At 49.7% G+C, this 21,365-nt stretch overlaps 1 long non-coding RNA gene across 1 annotated transcript in view; it reads right to left on the bottom strand.

The window, feature by feature from the left end:
- LOC127484249 (uncharacterized) overlaps positions 1–18,447 on the bottom strand; it is a 39,431-nt gene extending 20,984 nt beyond the window's left edge. The window contains exon 1 of the long non-coding RNA XR_007911135.2: positions 18,308–18,447. This is a non-coding gene — a long non-coding RNA (uncharacterized lncRNA). The remainder of the gene's footprint in view (positions 1–18,307) is intronic.
- Between the last annotated feature and the right edge of the window lie 2,918 nt (positions 18,448–21,365).

The raw sequence follows: 21,365 nt of genomic DNA, 5'->3' as shown, positions 1-21,365 counted from the left end.
CCTTGGGCCCTGCACCCACATGGGAGACCAAGAAGAAGCTCCTGGCTCCTGGCTTCGGATCGACAGTGCTGGCTGTAGCAGCCATTTGGGGAGTGAACCAACAGAAGGAAGACCTTTCTCTCTGTTTCTCTCTCACTGTCTAACTCTTTCTGTCAAATAAAAAAAAGAAAGAAGGAAATAGAGTATCTGAATAACTAACTAAATGAAGTTGAATCTATGGCTATGAATCTTTTGCCTTGAGCCCAGAATCAGTATAATGCTATTTAAATTAAAAATATATTTCTTTAATGCATAGGAAAAGGGTTGGAAAAATATACAGCCAAACTTAGTTACTGTCTCAATCTTTCAGGCACAGGTAGGAAAACAGTAGCAATCGCTCTCCCCGGGGAATGTGACTACTTGGGAGAAGTACTTTATAGTTCTCCTATTTGTATCTTCTCACAAACTGTAGAGCACTTTTACAATCATAAATGCAAGTTAAACTTAGAGAAGACTTATTCTTTTTACTCTCCTGCATCTCTGTTCGAAAGCACTCTTGCTTTTAACACCAGGACTCCTGTGAAAATCGCGTGGAAATGTGCGCCAACACACCTGCCCTGGGGGGCTCGGGTGGTTTTCCGGTTTATTTTTCTCCATGTGGCGTGTCCAGTTGCATCTGGAAAATTCTTCCCTTTCGTATGATACAGAAGGAATTCAGAGTTGCTGATTTCCCGGGCCTGCTCTCTCTCTCCAAGCTGAGAAGAATTGTTCTGCGCTGCAAATAGCCATCCACAGAGAGGAATGCTGACTGGTGTGCAGGTGGATGGTGAGCTCCAAGCCCAGGGAACATTCTCGCGGGGGTGAGGACTTCTGCAGGCTATCGTATGGCATAACCAACAGTGTAGGAAAATTCCAGAGCCTGAGGAAATGGGAAGGAGGGGAAGAACTGAGAATTCTCCTCCGCGTCTTGGTTCCTTTGTGGCCAGTGTTTACCAAAAGAAAAGAACAGGTGCAAGGGGAGTGGTGGCATTCAATGGCTTTTCAGCCAGCACCAGTGAAAGGAGCTGGACTCGGCGTGAATTCAGGAGCAGAGAGAAAATAACATGATGGAAGATTTCTCAAAGGACTTAAGAACAATGACCCCCCCTCCTCCCTCCGCCCAAGCAGGAACCGTAAATTACAGGTGGACGTTCAGCGAGCAATAACTTCTTCATTCACATTCATTTTCACCAAGCTGCCCACACAGATTTGGGTACCTTAGTTATTTAGTGAAAGCTGATTTCAGCCAAAGGGGATGAAGACAAGTGACATATTTCTTCATGAGAGGGAGTTTTAAGGACTCTATTGCATTGTGGTTTCCCAGGCAGCTTCGCATTCAGGTGGATTCGGAAAGGTGTGGGAGAAGCCTGTGACAAAGCCAGCATGCGCGATTTACCTGGTGGCGACAGTAGTGTCGGTGGAGCGCATCTGCCACCCACCCTGCGGGAAATGGCATGAGTCGTTTGTCTCAGCGTCATCATACAACCTGTGTGCTTGATTCTGATGAAAACCACCCAAGAGAGACGTCTGGATAAGTCACAGCACTGAGTCAGAAAAATATTTGATTCCGTAGTTCCTAACCTTCTCACACGCAAGGATACTTTTTCTTAAACATCGAAATCCTTCTCCAACATACTAACATTGGTAATTTTAATACAAATTCTTTTAAAAGAAATGTGTGAAGACTAAAAGCTACTATTTATTCAATAATCCTTTGAAATGCATCATAAGCACCTGTACAGCTATTTCAAGAAGCATTGCATCTGTTCAATAAGTAGTAATTCCGGGTGTGCAGATGTTGGGGAGGGGGTGGGGGGCTCCCGGCAGAGCTGCTGTGCTACCCAGAAGTTTGTGGCCTCAGGGAGACCCTAGATCAAATATCTGTGCTATTAGTGCTGCTTCTTCTAAATATCTGACTCTCCTCCTTGGCACAAGGTAGGATTGCATTTCCCTGCCGCTTTGAGTGATGCAGAACCATGTGACTTGCTTTGCCCAATAGAAGGTGAGTAGCAGCAACATGCATACTTACCCGGCAAAAGCCTTTAAGAACCTCCACATGGTTTGCACTTCCCCTGGCAAAACCTGGATGGTAGAGTTTCCATTCCTGGGCATGACTTGGAGAAAATGACACAGAAGAAAGCCCCCGGCCACCCCAGCCAAACCGAGACGAGCATGGAGCCTTAGCTGGAGACAACCACGCGCTGTGCTGAGAGGCTGGGATGTTTGTTACTGCAGAGTGACCAGGCGCGTCCTGCTTTCACAGTCTTTGGGGTGTATGGTTACTCACTCGGGGGATCGAGCCTCCAGCCTGGTGTCTCAACAACTTATTCCACAGTGGTGTCACCCAATGCTTTAAGATCTTTCTTGTAAACTTCCCAAATGTATTTCTAGATGCTGACCCACCATCAGCCATGGTTTTTAATCTTCACCAATGTTCTACCTTAGCCACAAAGGTCTGTGGCTGCCAACCTCAGTACATTTTGCCAGCGGGCAGAAGAATGCAATGAAGGAATAATGAACAACAATAATAAAACACACTGGACAAAATAGAGGCAGACACAAAGAGGGGGATGTTCAGAGTCCTCACGTGGGACTCGGGTAGCTTTAAGGGGAGCAGCTGGATCTGGAATCAAGATTTCGTCAAGCGGGGGCTAAGCACCCAGCCCTTCCAGCTCAGGCGACAGCCCGGGGCCCCCATCAGAATGTCTCTGGGCTGCTTCCTTTCTCCTGCGCCCGTCTGCTCTTTGGTTCCAAGGCTGGCAAGGCTGCATCCTCTCCCCTTCTCAGTTGTGGCAATGGCGTTTCTAGAGTCCCTTCAGGACACTTGGTCTGTAAAGGATCTAGTTCCACTCGCAGTAGACTGAGGGCTGCTCGTGGCACGCTCCTGGGCTACTGTGAGACACACAGATGCCTGCAGCCACCCCAGATCAACCAGATCAGCCGCTCTCCGGGATGCAGCTCCAGAACAAATGAGCAAATGCACCTTCCGTTTGGTCATCTGTAGTCTCAGAAAATAACTGGCAATAATTCTGTTTCTCGAAACGTCCAGCGTTTGTAGGTAAAGTTGAAGTGTGCCCCAGCTTTCTCTCTAACACATAACCCCAAACTCATTGCCAAATGCCTGGACCAAACCTCTAATCTTCGTTGTACTCTGGTTGTCGTTTGCATTACAGATCTATTGTCATACAACCAACTCCACAGGGTATCTTAAAGCAACACATTTTTATTAGCTCCCAGTTTTTGTGGGTGTGGAATCTCGTGCTCCTTAGATGGGTCTTGTGTTCAAGGTTTCAGAAGAACGCAAGGGAGGTGTTGGCCGAGTTACTTTCCGTCGCGCAGGGCCATCCTCCTCCAAGCTCGCATGGAGTTGGCTCCTGTGGGACAGAGGCCCTGACTTTCCCCGGCTCTCTCACGGGGGGGCTCTGGCCGTGCACCACCCTCCATTTAGCCCTGCTCACTGTTTTGGCTCAACTCCTCTGACACCAAACGAACGGATGGGCCTCTCCTCACCCTGATTACGGCTCTCACTCCCTGGTGTTCCCTGCGGGTCCGACAGCTCAATTCTGACACTGTTCACCTGCAGTCAGCATGGTCTCCAAGGGCTCAGTCCCACAGACTGCCCTGGCTCCGGTGCCAGCTGCAAGTTAGGGAGCACTGGGGCTTCAGACGAGGGCTGTGCAATTAGGGGATTCCCACCAGCACCTCCGCAGCTTCAACAGCTGGCTAGGAGAGCTCACAGAGCGCAGGAAACGACTTTGCTGACTTCTGCTGGTTTATTATAAAAGTTCCGAATGAGCAGCTGGCTGAAGAGCAAACCAGGTGAGATCTGGACGCATCCAGGAGCTCCTGCCCATGCATCTGAGCGCCCCCACTTCTGGCTCAGGGAAACCTTGTTGTCCAGCAGTTTCATAAAAGCTTAGTCTCCAGCACTCCTTCCTCTCACAGGAGCTCGGCGGGGGCTCCAGGCTCCCAGCCTTGCTGCAGTTGGTCTTCCTGATGATCAGCCCCTCCCCGAGCCCACCGAGGGGGTCTGCCCTGAGTCATCTCGTTAGCATGAGTTCCAGTGTGATCCCAGGGGGCTCCTGAACTAAAGATGCCCACATCGCTCAGGAAGGCCAAGGGTCTCAGAAGCTCCTGTGTCTGGAACCAGGGACTCAGCCCAACCATGAGACCAAAAGACATCACCCCCATACCTCAGCAACTTACAGAATTCAAGCAGCTTGTGCCAGGAAACGGAGACAAGGACAAAATACAGATTTCCTATGCTGCATGGTCCCTCCCGCAACGCACAGCTGACTTCTAGCTCAGGAAGGAATCTGTCATTTAAGGCTTTCACCTGATCAAGGCAGGCCCCTGTGGGACAATCTCCCCTGTAATTAGCTAAAAATCCACTGATTTGGAACCTTACTTGTATCTGGAAATTTCTTCACCTTTGCCATATTCTGTGGATTAGAAGCAAATTTCAGATCCCATCCATACTCAACGGGTGGGGATCCTAGCTGGCTCACTAGGGAGTCATCTTAGCGTGTGTTTGCCACATCGTTTTTGGACATCTCTATCATTTTTGTATCTTTTCTTCGTATCATAATGACTCAGAATGGACACCATCACCATCACCATCACGGCCGTCAGCTTCAGCCTCATCCAAGCCATCCTGGGAAGGATGAAGAGAACAGCGAGTCCCTCCTTCCTGCCCCTGCCCGTTCCAGCCCCTGCCCGTTGTGTTGGGTTTATGGTCTACAGCTGTACCTTCTGCCTCCTAGTCAGCCTGTTCCCAATTATGACCACCACCCCCCAGCCTTGTGAAAGTTCCTATTTAAGATCCATGTGCAAGAATCAAAGATGTTTCCTCCAACTAAGGAGAACTCATTGCCTAACAGGACCCTGCCAGATCACCCAACTGATCGTGCTAGAAATCAAGCTAAGCTCAGGAAGACTGATCCTGAAATGAGCTCCCCTCCTCGCACAGCACACATGGGCCGGTGGGGACTGCCGGACACGAAAGATACCGGGAATTTGCTGTGGGAAGGCCACGGGTGACGATCAGGCAGGGCCAAATGGGCAGGGCTGTAGTCTGAGCCTTAAGAGGAATGCCCTTTCTGGGTTCTTTTCAGGCTAAGTGTTTCAACTGCTTTCCCACCAAATACAAAGCAAGCAGGCAAACATGGGATAGTGATTATTGGACACCTTGACGGTGACTGTGGATGGAGTGCAGCCACTTCTCTATGCATTAAATGCATGGGCAGAGTAAACACAGAGGTACGGAGCAGTATCCTAAAAAAAAATTAACACCCAAGGGCTTTGTAAAATAAGTTTCTTTTTTTTTTAGATTCAGCGTCGATATGTTTTTCTCATTTAGGTTCACTAAGTAATGTTTATTATTAATTCAAATTCTCAATATTGAAGGGGAGATATTTCCCATATGGTTGACATGCTGCTCTGTAGGTTCATAAATTTGGGAGAGTTTTGATTAACACTGACAGAAAACCCTTTGAAAACATATGGCTGTATATACATCATGTCATTTCTAATAAGATGACACATCTTTCCTCGCTTTTCCCTAATCAGATGAGTTCAGTTGTATTTGGGAAGCATGATAATGCTTTGTTGATTTTTCTTTCTGGGAGAGAAAAGTTGGGTAAAATGAAACATTTCTGTTGCTGCAGCTGATGCTGAAAGCATAGTGGATGGTTAGTGGGGATTAAAAGAGAGAGAAGGGAATTATCTGGGGGCATTTTTTTATAGACCCCGTTGGCATGTTGTACACTTGGCGTGTTTTCTGACGCCTGACACTTCCTCCTCGTGCCCTGGACCTGGGTCTCACCTGACTGGGCACCCAGCTCACTCCCTCCAGGTTCCAGAATGGTCGCGCTGGTGGCAGCTTCCATACCACTGTGGCTCCAACACACGCTCGTCCTTGACAACTGTCAGACACAATCGGTACCTTCCTGCCTTGGACTGATTTGTTTCCATTTCTCCTGAAACCTATGGTGATAAACGCCTTTGTAACATTCTGATGTGAGCTATTGGAAGAACATTTTGAAATATAGCAAAATATGGAAAGCAAATTGGCAGCTCGTATCAAGAATACTAAAAAAATAAAAGCCCATTCCTTTTGACCCAGTAATGCTCCTTTTAGAAATCCACCATAAGGAAGTAATTTAATATGTGAAGAAAAATTTATTATCATGGATGTTCATAATGGTATTATTTATTGTAGCAAAACATTCAGGCAAAGGTTTAAATTGCCAACAAATGGAAGATAGTTAAATAAATGTTGGTCACTTATAGAATGACGAACCACTACAAATCATTTACAGGCTGTAAGATAATAAAAGATTAAAGCTGAATTCCTAGAGAATATATCCAACTCCGGTACCCAGGAAAGGTAGAAAAGTAGTTTTTGTAAAAGGCTAAGAACTCATCAGCAACAGCTAGTAGGAGGCGGGTGTGTGCATCTCCTTAAGCCCTAAGGGTGGCAGCCAAAGAAAGGACAGAACGGTCCTGCTCCACCAGGGCCAAGCCTGCCCCTCCCAGCACGAAGACAGTGAATTAGCAGAGTCTTGAGCTGTCTCCCAGTGAGGAAGGAAGTGGAGGGAGGGAGTCGGAGACATGGCGGGGATCCTGGGGAAAACTGACAGTGGTTCCCCGTCAAGCTATTTGGGTATCAGCAGAGGGACAAGGGGACGCCGAGGCCTATTATTTGGCACTGTGTCAATTTAGGAGACAAGGTAGAGTTTAGGATACTTGACAGGATCTCAGAAGAAAGAGCAGAGCTAAGCTCCCTCTGAGAGCTTCCTGCACCTCCATTCCATGCATCTGGTGGGCTGAGAAGGACAGAAAGGAGACAGGAGTGTGCTGCGGTCTGATTGTGCCTCCCCTCCAAGTCCATGGGTTGCAAAGCCCGTGTTGAGGGGGAAGCCCTTCCAGAAGTGACTGCATCTGCAAGACTCCGCCCTCTGGAGTGGATGGCGGCCGTGCTGGCAGGGTGCTTTGGCTGCTCCTGGAGTGGGCTCCTGGGAGAAGGACGCATTCGGCCGCCTCCCCCATGTCTCGCACACACGCCCCCTTGTGTTCTGCCATCCGCCAAGATGAGGCAGTGTGTCCTCGCCACATGCAGGCCCCTTGGCCGTGGACTTGTCAGCCTCTGCACTAAGAAACCAATCTCTGCTCTTTGTAAGTGATCTCCTCTCCACATTCTGCTGTAACAGCGCACAGTGGACCAGGAGAGAGTCATCAACCGTTGGGTAGCAGTCAGCCCCCAAACTCAGAAAACTCACAAAGAGGCCAAGGTAAGCTGAGTGGGAGATAAACAGACTCACCCACACCATACTGTGTCCTTCAGAAATGAGAGAGAGGAGGGGAGGAGGGGGAGGGGAGGGGAGGGGAGGGGAGGGGAGAGGAGGGGAGGGGAGGGGAAGAGAGGAGAGGAGAGGAGAGGAGTGGGAGGGGAGAGGAGAGGAGGGGGAGGGGAGGGGAGGGGAAGAGAGGAGAGGAGAGGAGAGGAGTGGGAGGGGAGAGGAGAGGAGGGGGAGGGGAGGGGAGGGAAGAGGAAGGGAAGGGAGGGGAGGGGAGAATTGGGACAGAATAGAAATGAGGAAGGGAAGGAAGAACAGAAGAACGTGTTCCATGGGATTATTTGGTGGAAATATAATGCTGTGGAAAAAAATGAGTAAAAATCTAAAGTCAATAAAACAAAGCAAAGTGAGAAGAGTGAAATAACAGACTGAGAAGAAAAAGGAAGACTGGAGTGATAACGAGAACAGAACTCAAACAGTATTACAGTAAACAAGAATCAGCAAGAAGAAGTAGAAGTAAACAACAATCCAGTGGCTGGGATTGAGAAAATCCCGAGATGGTTGTCCACGTAGAGGAAAGAATGAAGAGGGTAACACTGTGAGACCGGGCAGAGCGCGAAGGGAACCCAACCCAAGGGTAATCGGTGCCCCAAAGAGATTGACCACAAGAGCAGAGCCAGCTCTGTTGAGGTAGACAGCAAGGCAAGATCTTTGAAACAAATGCAAACTCTATACCTTCAGGTCCCAAGAGAACTCTCATTTCAGAAAGAAAGCGAATAGATAAATCCACATGAGGTCGTTTCTTAGTGAAAACAATAAACTCAAGAATAAAGAATTCTTCCAGGCAGCAGAGCAAAAACAAACCAAACCACCAGCAAAGGGAGACCTCGGGGCTGGCCTCAGTCCCCCTCTAGCTCTCCCTGTTCGAAGGTGACGATGGCTTTTCCAAAGTGGCGAGAAAAGTTTATTGTTTGAATAGGAAAGTCACAGACAGGTGTTCGCAAACACAAACAGAATCGGTGAGACACAGCATTCGCGCACCACTTCTGCGAAAGAAAATCCCAGAGACTGAGTTAGCCAGTGAAGAGGTGAACCAAATACAGAATTCAGGACCAGAGAGGTGGAGTGTGGAAGGACTGGGGGAACACCAGGACTCAGCCCTGGCTCAGACTGGAAGTGAGAACTTGATTGCAGAATGGGACGCACACGTGACAAACGTGGGAGAAAGTCTACAGTCACACACCAAGTGAGGTTGAGAGGACTGGGGAAGCAGACAGGAAGAAATACAGCAGAACTAATCTTATCTTCACAGTAGATGAGCTCTGTTCAAAAACAGTATGTGGACTTAAAAAACTTGATGACCTCCAACTTCTTAATAGTTTTAAGATTTAAAAATCTGTGGGGATTAGCTAAGAAACACTAGCCTTCAGGGGATTAGAAATCCATGTTTCTGTGGCTTTGAAGCTTTTTGCCTATGCAATTTCTTTTTTTTTATTTCTTCATTTTTTTTTTTTTTTGACAGGCAGAGTGGACAGTGAGAGAGAGAGACAGAGAGAAAGGTCTTCCTTTACCGTTGGTTCACCCTCCAACGGCCGCCACGGCTGGCGCGCTGCAGCCGGCTCACCGCGCTGATCCGAAGGCAGGAGCCAGGTGCTTCTCCTGGTCTCCCATGGGGTGCAGGGCCCAAGCACCTGGGCCATCCTCCACTGCACTCCCTGGCCACAGCAGAGAGCTGGCCTGGAAGAGGGGCAACCAGGACAGAATCCGGCGCCTTGACCGGGACTAGAACCCGGTGTGCTGGCGCCACAAGGCGGAGGATTAGCCTAGTGAGCCGCGGCGCCGGCCTCAATTTCTTTTTAAATGTGATGTGGTATCCTGGCCTGGATCATGGAGCTTAACAAAGCCCAGTAGTGGCAAAACTCGTACAATCCCGACCAGATCTGGAGTTCAGTCCACAACAATGCGCAGTGCTGACTTTGTCACTCTGACAAACACCACAGCCCACCAAGATGTTGGTAGTAGCTAGAGTCTGGGTGAGGGCTAGATGGGCACTTTCTGCACTATCTTCACACCTTGTCGATACTAATAATAATCATCATCTAGTCTGATTGCAATACACGATGTTTCCTAAAAAAGAGTAGGCATCATATTGACCTATCCTTTCATCGACATCTTTGTGAATAGCAAAACCTCAAAGAGCGTTTAGGAAGATTTAACACTGGTCGTTTCTGGGTAGTTGGTCTTTTGGATGATTTCTTGCTTCATTTTATATACTTTGGGTACTGATTAAAGCTAACAATGAAGAGCTTTCATTTTATTATTATTCCAAATTTTATAAAAGAAATCAATTAAAAATATCATTGACTATTAACATGAAGAATGCTTATGACATAATCTATGAAACAAGAAGACACTAAGTAACAGTCATATTTTATTTTTTAAAGTATGTTTATGACAAAGTGGAAAGAAGTACATGAAATTATTGCCTGTATTTGTTTCTCGATCAATCATTTTTATTTTCTTCTCTTTGCATTTAAACATTTTACAGGGGTTTAAACACTGAGTACCCATTTATAATTGCTGAACAGTAAACATTACAGTTTTACCATTACCCAGTGAAGTTGGGACTGGCAGTTGGCAAGTCAACTGGAAAAGTTAATTAAAGCAGTGAATCATAAAATGTGATACATACATACCTGAAAGATTTAATTTTAACTTAAAACATATGGATGTTCATTCACTTGCCACTCTTTTGATGTGGATCCAAGGCCCTCTCTGTGTCGGGTCTGCTGATCTGTGTTCTAGGCAGTCTTCCCTTCAAAGCACCTACAATAACGTGTCATCCCGAAGCTCCAGTTTTGGTTTCTTTAAGGCAAAAGGAGACCCTGAAGACACACACAAGGCAGTTGTTCTAGATTTTTGCGCTTCTCCCTGTCTCGAATGTGTGTTTTATGTACACTTTGATGGTTATTTATGAGACAACTGTCAGGATCTGATCTTCAGCTTCTGTGACAGTATGCAAATACCAAGAATATAATGCTTGCATAAATGGCTGGGTTTGGGGAACACATCGGGCTGACTCTTGGTCATCACAGCTCCCGGTAAGGGAAGCCTGGGGACTGGCGGAGCGAACCCTTGGCTGCAAGCACCCAGTGTGCTGTGGGCATTCACAGGAGGGAATGTGAAAGCCAAGGGCCTTACTCCAACAAGCAGGTGGCGTGGAGGCAGGTCATGGGCGCTCCTATTTACAAACGTGAACACAGAAGGTTCTAACACCTGCTGCCCCTAGTACAGCAGGAGAAAGCTAGCGTCTCGCTGCCTCCTCTAACCGACGGCCGCGCGACGTTGTCCTGGCTCCTCTGGGTCATGCGCAGGTGTACTGTGGTCCGGTCATCGGGTCTCCTCTAGTTGGTCCCATGCTCTGTGCTGCCGGGAGCACTTCCTTTCACCGTCTGAGGAAACTGAGGCACTGAAAAGTGCCCCAGACCTTGACAACTAATGACGGATGCAGGATCCCCACCTGGAACCTGGCTCTGGCCTCAAGTGCGCTGCTCTAATGATTGACCACGATGGCCTTCTTCTGCGCACAGGGTAAACAGGTAACCAAGATTGCGAAAGGACACAAAGAAGATCCTAGGTGTCCTCCAAGACACGCAGCGCTGACCTCGCCGGTGTCACAACTTCCAGCTTTCCATCACTCCTAACAGCAGTGCCAGTGTTCACAGATTATGGCTAAGCTTCTCCAAGACATTCTCAAGGTTTCTCTCTATCCCCAGCCCCATCTTCTCTCTATCCCTAGCATTCCACATCTCATCAAGGGTCCCGATGGCCACTACCTTTCCAAATCCAATGCTTTGCTGGGTTTGTTTGACCACTTGGGAGCAAGCACAAGGCACATCATTTGACTGCAAAGGCTCTTTCCCTGCACTGCTGCGGCATCCTGTTCTCCAGACCTCCCTCCCACCCCAGGGGCCCTCCCCTGTCTCCTCCCTCCCACCCCAGGGGCCCTCCCCTGTCTCCTCCCTTGCTTCTCTTCTGATCAATAGCTAATTGCTGCAGGACTCCACCGTTCCAGTCTATGTCCTAGGTTGGCCTCAGCCAGTCCAATCCGTGTTCCGATGGTTTCTACCTTTATTTCTTCTGCCCTTTCCTTCCCCCAGAACTCGAGGTCCATCTGTCCATCATCCCACTTGATATCTGCGCCTGAATTCTAACACAGGCATCACAAATGTAAAAAAGTACAAGATAAATTCTCGATTACTCCTAATCAGAATTTACTCACCACCCCACGTCTGACTCAGTGGGAGTGTGGTTCTCTATTCCGGCTTGTGAGAACATGTGAATAATAAGTTGATTTCATCTTCCGGCATCCAGTGTTCTGTGTCTGATCCTCCTCCTGTCCCTAGGGTGAGAATCACTCCCTCGCCAACGGTGCGACTAAGAGGTGACTCAGACACCTGGCTGCCCCTGACGTCTCAATTTCAGTGCTGTTTGTCTCTAAGCAATGTTTCTTGAATCTCGCTGTCCTGTTATCCTCTCTCATGGCTGCACGGCACTTGTCACTATCTGAATTATCATCTTGGCATATTTTTGGTGTTTTTATTCATTGTTGTTTGTGTTTGGCCTTCCATTAAAATCTAAGTGCCACAGCCAGGGGCAGCAAGTCCATCAACTCCACTTTGAAAAGCATCCTGGGAGGGGCCAGCACTGTGGCACAGTAGGTTGAGCATCGGGTTGAGTCCTGACTTCGAGTCCCAGTTCGAGTCTCCGATCCAGCTCTCTGCTATGCCCTGGGAAAGCAGTAGAAGATGACCCAAGTGCTTGGGCCCTGTACCTGTATGGGAGACCAGGAGGAAGCTCCTGGCTCCTGGCTTCAGATCAGCCCAGCTCTGTCTGCTGCAGCCATTTGGGGAGTGAACCAGCAGATGGAAGATCTCTCTCTCTGTCTCTCCCTCTCTCTGTCTGTAACTCTGCCTTTCAAATAAATAAATCTTTAAAAAAAGAATCATCCTGTGGATAGACTCTCCTCCCACCAGCCCTGCCCTCATCCAAGTCCCAGCTGACACCATTCTCTCCCCAGACCGACACCTGCACCTCCTCCCTGCTCCCTCTGCTTCTGCCCCTGCCCCTGACCCCGTTCTCCTCATGGTATCCAGAGGGATCCTCTAAAAATGGGAGTTGAATCCTGTCTCTCCCCAGCTCAAACTCCCCCTCACCCCTGCCCCCATGGTTTCCCACCGCACTGAAACCCAACACTTGCATCCTTCCATCCCCAGCTCGTCTCCGCCCTGGTCCCTGCGCGCCCTGACCTCACTCTGCTTTCTCCCCATCAGCTCTGTGCTCGGGGATCCTGGGCTGCCCGCTGTGCAGGGCTTTGTGCCTTCGCCCTGTTCTTTCCACCTAAAAGACACTTTTCCCAAAGACTCTCGAGGGTCCCGCTCTTCCTGCTGCTCGGATATGACCACATGGGAAAAGCCAACCACTCCCACTCCACTGCCTTTCCTGTTCCCCGCTGTGTTCTTCTCAGCGGTCTGGTTTTTCATGTGTGCACACGGACGTGTTTATTCCTGTCTGCTCCACCAGACTGCAGGCAGGAATAGGGATTCTGGCTCACTAATGTGTCCCCGGAGACTCGGTCCTAGGCTGGGCACCTGAAATACATTGGCTTCATTAATAGGTCTGCACCTTGCCTACGACGGGGTCCCTAGAGGCTCACATAGTTTGTGGCATGCAGTAACAACAATATTAATAATAAGACTAGTTAAATCTTAATTGAGCACTTACTATGTGCTGGACACCGTTCTGAGCTCCATCAAGTCCCCACGATCACCCCTATTCATGGATTAGGAATGTGAGGCGCAATCGGGCTAACTTGTGCACAGTCACGTGCAGGCTCAGTAGAGCCATCGGGAAGCGAGGCCAAGCCTCCAGCTTCGGAATGTGTGCTGTTAACCACTGTGAACAAATGAACAAGTTAGGAGAAAGGTCACCACCAAGCTCTCCCTCTGACGTCACCCTCAAGTCCACCAGTGCATGGGGGTGAGAGCCGTCACCTCTCTGGGCAGCTCCATCTACTCCAGACCAGCTCACTGCAAATCATTGGCGCAAAAGTAGAATCAAAGATAAGTTCATTTATTTTTTAAAGGGATTAATTTTAATTTTTAAAATTTATTTTATTTTTTTGGAAGGCACACTTACAGAGAGAGAGGGAATGAGAGAAAGAAAGATCGACATATATAGAGAGATCCATCTTCTAACCACTGGTTCACTCCCCACATAGCCACAATGGCCAGGGCTGGGCCAGGTTGAAGCCAGAAGCCAGGGACTCCATCCGGGTCTCTTACATGAGTGGCAGGGGCCCAAGCACGTGGGACATCTTCTGTTACTTTTCCCAGGTGCATTAGCAGGGAGCTGGATCAGGAGTGGAGCAGCCGGGACTCAGTCCAGTGCTCCAATGGGATGCCAGTGTTGCAGGCAGCAGCTTAACCCACTGTGCCACAACGCCAACCCCAAGAGAAGCTTATTTCTGGTGCCAAAAAAAAAAAAAAAAAGAAATCCATGTATACCTTTTTTATGTCTTTTCTATAAACTTTATCAAGATTCTTCACATGCATAGATTTAAAAAAATGCAAACAAACTAACTTTTTTTAATTCTGTTTTCCAGAGCTTTCTGAAGCACCCTTGTGTTAGCAGGAGCAGTAACCAGTTTATACTATAAGAAAAGTACCACCCAAGACGCCGGGAAACCTCTCACTAGAACTTGAGAAGAAAATTCTACAGGCGGGTTACCTATTTTAGCTGCTTACTTAACCCTCAAAAGGGTTAAAAAGCCACTGATTTTCAGAAAGGAAACTTCTGGATCCTAATTTATGCATATCTATCTCTCAGCTGTCAGTAGGAATGCGAAAGGTCAAGTCAGATTGCACCAATAGGTGTTTCATAAGCTAAATGGTGATAAAGAATTAGATCAGCCAAAAAGCCGACCTCGAAATGGAAACGGATCTGCACTTTGAGCGGACCACTGCTCACGGGATATAAATTATAACCACGCTAAGACATAGTAGGTGTTCACTCAAGTTTCTCTGCGGGTTTTCATGGCCCTTCGACTCCTGTGTTTGAAGTAAAAGTTAATAAAACTCCAGAAACAAGTTTGAAAAGGGATTGGTATCAAGAGATTAATTCAAGCATTTTAAGAGGAAGTACCCTCCACCTCGAATGCCTGGGGAATGAAAAGGGAGCCAGGGCTGCCTGTGGGCGTCGGGAACGCCCTGGTGCGGGGCCAGCGTGCGGGGCCAGCCCCTGCACCTGAGGCCCGCGCCCCCTCCCACAGGCCGACCCGGTCTCACTGGGCGCCTGGCGCTGAGCTCCGCAGCAGGTAAAGAAAGCCCAGCCTAGGCGCCCCTCACCCCCGGGGCTCCGCAGCTGCAGTCCATCCGGAAAACCTAATTTTCAAACTTAGTCGGGCCCGCAAAGGGGAGAGGCAGAAGGCAGTTCTTTGGACCTCAAAGGCCTTGAGGATATCGGCAGCGCTTGTGGACAGAGAGCGGATGCAGGGAGCCCCGTGTGGAGACCACTGCCAAGGTCACTCCCGGAACTGCCAGGGCCCCTCCTCCACCCGGGGAAACAAAACCAAAGGGAACCCTTTGCCAGAAAGAATGAAAACACCGACCAGGATAATTAACACGGTCTACACTGCGCGACCTCACCAGAAACTCGAGGAGAAAATGGCCTCAAAGGGACGTGGTCCAGGGATCTAAAGGTTAGGAGAGCTCCGGGCCTGAGCGCTTGGGCTGGAACCCAGAGGAGGCGGCTGGGCTCCCACGGAGACCTTTGCTGTAAGTAGGGTTGACATTAAGATCGAATCAGGTTGGGAGAGTCTCGCTAGGCCGCCGAGCCAGGCAGGTAATCCCAGCTAACAACGCCAGGCAAAACCCACCAATTTGCACTTCATTCTATAGCAAAGGTTCCAATATACCGTGACATTTAAACCTCCTAGCACAAATGATAGGAACAAAATCACAGCGCAGCCCGTCGTGGCCAGAGGTTTAGGGTCAAGCTGACTGTAGTTACCTAATTACCGATAGATGGCCTGGTCATATTCACGGAGCCCCAAACCTGCAACAGTCGTGGTTGGAGGATTCACTGTCTGGAGCGCTCCAGGTGCATAGTGGGAAATCAGGAGAGGCCTGGGGAGGGTGGCCCACTCTTACAGTGGAGTGGCACCAATCTGGAACTTGGTTGATGAGTGAACTCTAAATTTCACATCTGGGCCACATCCTGAAATTATTATGCACGGGCTCAGGTTTAGATTCCACTCCAGCAAGCTCTGAGAACCCCGGGGAGAGAAGGCTCGCTCAGCTGGCCTTCCCACGGAGCCTGGAGGCCCCTGTTCCCACCACGGCTGCTGCCATGTGGTGTGACGTGCTGGGCAGCCGCTGGGCCTCCAGGTGGAGCTCAGGACTGGAGCCAAGGCCGAGGCAAGCCCCGCTCGGCGCACATCAGGGATGCTGCATCTTCTTAGCCCACTGTTTTGGGGACAAGTGGAGTGGACACTCACCTGCCTCCTGCAGGTCCCACCTTACACGTGCCGTGGAAGGTCACCCAGGCAAAAGCAGCACAAGCCACAAGCATGGGAGTCTTCATGTCCCCAGAGGAAATCCCCCACCCATGGGGGGCAGGGAATCTGTGCATAAAGATCCTTATTTCCCCCATCCTCCAGTTGGAGAAATTCCATAGGAATTCCAAATTCCACATGCTTCTTCAAAGGGTCCCCGATGGGACCGAGCCCCAGGTGCCACCAGCAGTGACCAGCTCTTGCTGCAGCCCATGCTGGGTTTTCTCCCTTCTCTGCCCATTTCCCTCTCCCTCACTTCCACTTCCTGCCTCCCAGGCCTTGTTTCAGGCTCTGCTTTCAAGGAAACTCAGATAGGGTATCAGCCAAAGAAAGAGGGAAATACACACACACACACACACATGCACACGCATGTACACGCATGCACACACATACATACACACACACACATGCACATGCATGCGTGCACACACACACACAGGATCCCCTGTACCCAGCAGCATTTATCTCTGAGCCTTTCTGTCATTTGAGCCAACAAAATGTAGGGCAGTTGGCAGTAGGGTCTTCTTCACTTGCAGCCAAAAGTCCCCAAATAAAACAAGGTCTTGCAAGTCCCAAACAAATCACTACAAGTCCACGTGCCCACTCACTCCTCCGCACTTCGTAACGTGTTTATACAATTGGTGCTTGGTTAGCATGATGCCTCGTATACAGTAGGCTCCCATAAGGTGCACTAAATAAATGAATCTCCATTGTGTGGGTTTACTTCTTCTTTTTAAAATATTTTTAGTTGAGAGTCAGAGAGGCAGACATATAGAGACAGAACTCCCATCCGCTGGTTCACGCCCCCAAGTGCCTGTGACGGCAGGGACTGGGCCAGGCCTAATCCTGGAGCCAGGAACATAACCCAGGTCTCCCACATCAATCACTCCACCCAATCACTGGAGCCATCACTTGCGGCCTCCCAAGGTCTGCACTGGTAGACACTGGAGTCAGGAGCCAGAGCCAGGACTCAAATCCAGGCACTCCGATGGGATCGGGATGTGGACATCCTAGCTGCAAGATCAAATGCCCACTCCTGCTTCCACTTACTGAGAAGAGACCAGAGGCGCACTGGTGTTTCCACACAGCGAATGGTGAGGGCTCCATGCAGCAGATATATTCTGGCATGGCCATGCTCTAAATAGCTGCTCCCTTTAGCTCCCGAAACCCCTCCAGCACCCCCATCGCTCCAGCACCCCTGCCCCCGAAATCCTCAGATCTCTCCCTGATCCGGCAACTGGAAGATCAACACCTGGCCCAGCAGGGGCTCTGGGACAGCACCTGCTGCGGTTGGGCACTTCTGGCCCCGCCAGCTGCGTATCTGGAAGACAACCCCTGCACAAGGCCTAATATTTTCATTCCCAATGCTCTTCTAAAATTAATCCTCAGAAAGCTCTAAAGTAATGCAGCACAACCTTCTTAACACAAAAGAAACATTTTTCCTCCAGACCTACCATACTGCTAAAAATTCAGAGGAAACAGCTTTCTAGATAGACTCTGCATGAATATTAATACTGGGACAATTCACTTCCAGATGTGGTCTTGGGCTTTTCATCTGGCCACATGATGCGCCGGGAAACAACTGATCTGCAAAACTTTCCCTCCTCCTCCCGCAGCTCCTCCGTGAGCCGCAATGTGTGATGCTTTCAAATTTTCTTTACTTCACAGCTGGTGCAGTTCAATGGAGTTTTTGGCACAAAAGGAACTCCCATCTGTGTCCCAAGTCCAAAATAATCAAGAGGTTTTAGAGTTTTTTTTTTTTTTCATGCTTTTCCCTTCCGTAATCTGCTTTAGTTTTGAACAGATACGATGTCTTCAACTTGAAGAGCCGAGGTTAATTACTGGCTCTCGGGAGGCAGCACAATACACAGCACTTTCTCCGTAGTCTGGGGTTCAAGGTCGACTGATCCCACTCCAAATTTTACAACAGGTGAGCTCCGGTATGGGAAGAGAACACAGACAGGGCACGTTTCTCGTGTGGCTACTGAATTCCAGAGAATTCTGAAAAAGATGACTCGTGCATCCAATGTTCCATGGACCAGATACAGCAAGACATGGAACAGGCATGACTGCATTTTAGACATTTCAGCCAGAGAAAGAACGAGACTCACCCATCAGGTTAGATGACCCCCCCCTCCCCGGGAACAAATTTCTGCAAGAGACTTTGCAAGCAGCAGGGTAATGGGAGAGGAAGAAAACAGGCAGCTGGTGATGCTGGGCCAGAACGCAGCTTCCGGTGCGATGACCCGCGCACTCGCTGCCTTTGCTTCCTCTGTGCCCACCCTTGACCTTCCCCTCGGAAAGACCTTTCCTTCCTAGGACCCTGTATTCATTTCCTGTAGCTTCGATCACAAACCTGATGACTTAAACTACGCACCTCGATCGCCTCCAAGTTCCGGAAGCCAGGAGTCCACAAGCACCGTGGCTGGGCTGAAATCGAGGTGCGTGCTCAGTCCGAGGCGCTGGGGAGAGTCCGCCCCTCGCCGCTTCCCGCCGCTGGTGGCTGAGAGCATCCTCTGCCTTCTCACCGCGTCATGTCCACCCCCGCCTGTGAGGTCACAACGCCTTCTCCTCGTCTGTCTGAAATCTCCCTCGAATTCTTAGCAGAACCCTTGCAATTGCATTCAGTTCTCATCCTGATAACCCACGGCCACGTGCCCATGGCAAGATCCTTCACTTAATCACAGCGGCCAAGTTTTTGCCGTAAGAGACAGCACTCGTGTGTTCTGGGGATTAGGACATGCCCATCGGCCGGAGGACACCGCTCAGCCCAGCGCAGCCTCTACGGAGCTTCCGGGTCCTCTGTGGGTGCCTCAGTGCTCCGTGGGGTGCTCTCTCTAAGCTGCCCAAGCCCAGGCCAGAGGACCAGGGTGCAGTGTCTCAGAGAGAGCAGTCTGGACAAAGCCTGGTAGGAAATGGAGGATAAATACACTAATTCCCTTACTCCTTAGTGGCGAGGTAGGGGGTGGTCCTACCCTGGCTCCACAAGTTTCCATAGGGAATAGGCTCTGGCTGCCCACCCAGGCAACCTGCTTGGTTTGGTGCTGGCTTCCTTTCCTTCCCGGTCTTGCTTCCTCATGCCCTGGCCATGCTTCCTAGGAGGTCCCCTGCGTACAGCCCTTGCAGTCAAACCCTTGCATGGGGGTCTGCTTGTGGAGAAGACCCGCCTCAGACAGTGCCCCGTCCATACCCGCTGAATCAACACCATGTCCTGTCTGCATGGGGTGTGCCCCTGGAAGGCAGGGGTCAAGTTCATTTGACCTTTCCGGGACCAGGGCCTGCAAACATGAACGGGAGAAGGAGCAACAGCGTTGGCTCAAGCCCCGCCTCTCAGAACCACGTGATCTGCGGCTCCAGAATCTCATGGTGAACCCAGTCTCGAGCCAGGGCCTGGGGCTCCAACTCTTTCCTGGAAGGGAAATGGTCACGTGAGGAATGCAGGGCGCTCTCCCACATTCCTTCCAAGTTGGCCCTGAATGCGGCCCATGATGCTGTTAATCTCATATAGAGAAAACAGCCCCCAAACGTGGAATAACTGCACGCACCACTCCTTTTGTCAACTTTTTGATTTCGTGCGACTTGCTGCCGAGCCGGGTTTTATTGTATTATGATATGACAGTAATCTTTTCTGAGGCTTTCACTGTATTTTGTTACATTTATCTAGCGTGCCAGATTCACACTCCCACAGTAACCATATGGGGAAAAGCCACAAAAGCTGTTAAGTACATTTAATTACTGTTTTGATGAGCTCATATTTTAATTATGTTTATTGATTCTGTGTATATTGAAATAGTTTTAGCATTTCCAGAAACACACACGCACACACACACACACACACCGGAATCAATATGCAGTAATTACTGAGCATTTTATGATTGTGTGTGTAATTAAAACTTTCATAAACTATTTTTGAAGAACATATCCCCACCTAATCCTATGGTGGTGATTAGCTGGGTTTCTCCGTGTGCTTAGGGAAGCTTTGGTTTTTCTCCCACAGAGAAGGAAAATAGGGTTCAGTGCAAAATATGTTTACAGTCAAATATTTCTGACTTAAAAATGTCTCCCTCCCAAAACAGCAGAATGCACATGTTGCACCTTCCGCGATTTGCAAAAACACCGCTAACAATGATAAAACACGAATCGAAACTTCCTAAGACTGCCACGCTGCCTGCTCGGAGAGGAGGCCAACTGTCAGCCGTGCATATGTTGTTGCTAAGTGACAGATTGGAAAAAAAGAAAAAACCGCTCCCGCTCCCTTCCCTTCCTCGTGCCATCGACATTCTTACAGTCCCGAGGGAGTTTTTCCTTTAAAAACTGAAGCTGCATCAGCCCTGCCTCGTTGGGAGAGTTATACGAGTGCCACGGTCACCTTGCATGTGCCGGTGCGCTCAGGCTGTCCGTGAGGAAGAGAAACCACAAGGAGGGAGCTGTCTCTTTAAAAGGGGATGCCAGCCCATCTGTTTCAGGAACGAGTATCTCTGGCTAAGTCGGTGCACTTGGGTCTGTGTTTCCCAACGCCCCATTCGCTAACCGCCTTCATCAGCGCCCACGGGAGCCTCTGCGGATTCTGAGGTCCCCAGGAAACTGAACGGAAACACCGTGCCCACGTTCTTCTCACGGGCACTCGCGTTCATAAGTCACTGGAGCCCCCTCCCCCCGCTCACCTTGAGGTCCTCTTTCTGCAGTGGGCCCTTCTCTCACTGTCTGCTCCAGAAACAGGCGGGGCCAGGCCTGCAGGAATGCCCTGCAGACACGAAGTCCATCGGGACTCCCCAGGTGGGTCGCCTTCATTGCCCCCAGGGGCTCCGCCTACACCTGCTCACTCTCCCAGCCAGCGATGGGCTGCCCTCCTGCAAGTGCTTGGAACCCCTGTCCTCGCTGTCCTCTACAGAGTCACCAGGAGGGCAGTTGTCTGTGATCTGCCCCCACCAAAGCCTGGCACTGAGAGGAACGGAGGAGCTCCCGAGGGCTGGGTGACGATGACCACAAACTGGGGGGCGACGGACGGAAGAAATCGATTCTGGCTCAGCTCCGGAGGCTGCAGGCCTGGAAAAAGCCGTTGGTGTGGCTGAGTGCTTCCAGAAGGTTCTGAGAAAGAGATGGCACAGGCCTTCGTCCTAGCCACGGCGGTCATCCGTAATCCCTGGCATTCCTGGGCCTGGAGACTCCTGGCTCCAGCCTCTGCCCAGAGATGGCACTCTCTCGTGACATATTCCCCAGGTGTGTGTGTCTCTAGGGACACAGGTGATCGCTGAGGGACCGCCCTCATTCCATATGACCTCAGGGTTCTCCAAAGAGACAGAACCAATTGTGTGCATATGTGTGTCCGTGTCTTATTTATATACGTATGCAAGAGAGAAGCAGAAAATGAGAGAATTACTATAAGGAATGGGGAACTGGCTTCCACGATGATTATGGAGGTTAGTAAGTCCCAA

The sequence above is a fragment of the Oryctolagus cuniculus genome, chromosome 15 (genome assembly GCF_964237555.1).
Source record: "Oryctolagus cuniculus chromosome 15, mOryCun1.1, whole genome shotgun sequence".
NCBI classification, from domain to species: Eukaryota; Metazoa; Chordata; class Mammalia; order Lagomorpha; family Leporidae; genus Oryctolagus; species Oryctolagus cuniculus.
This window is presented reverse-complemented; position numbering and strand designations above follow the sequence as displayed.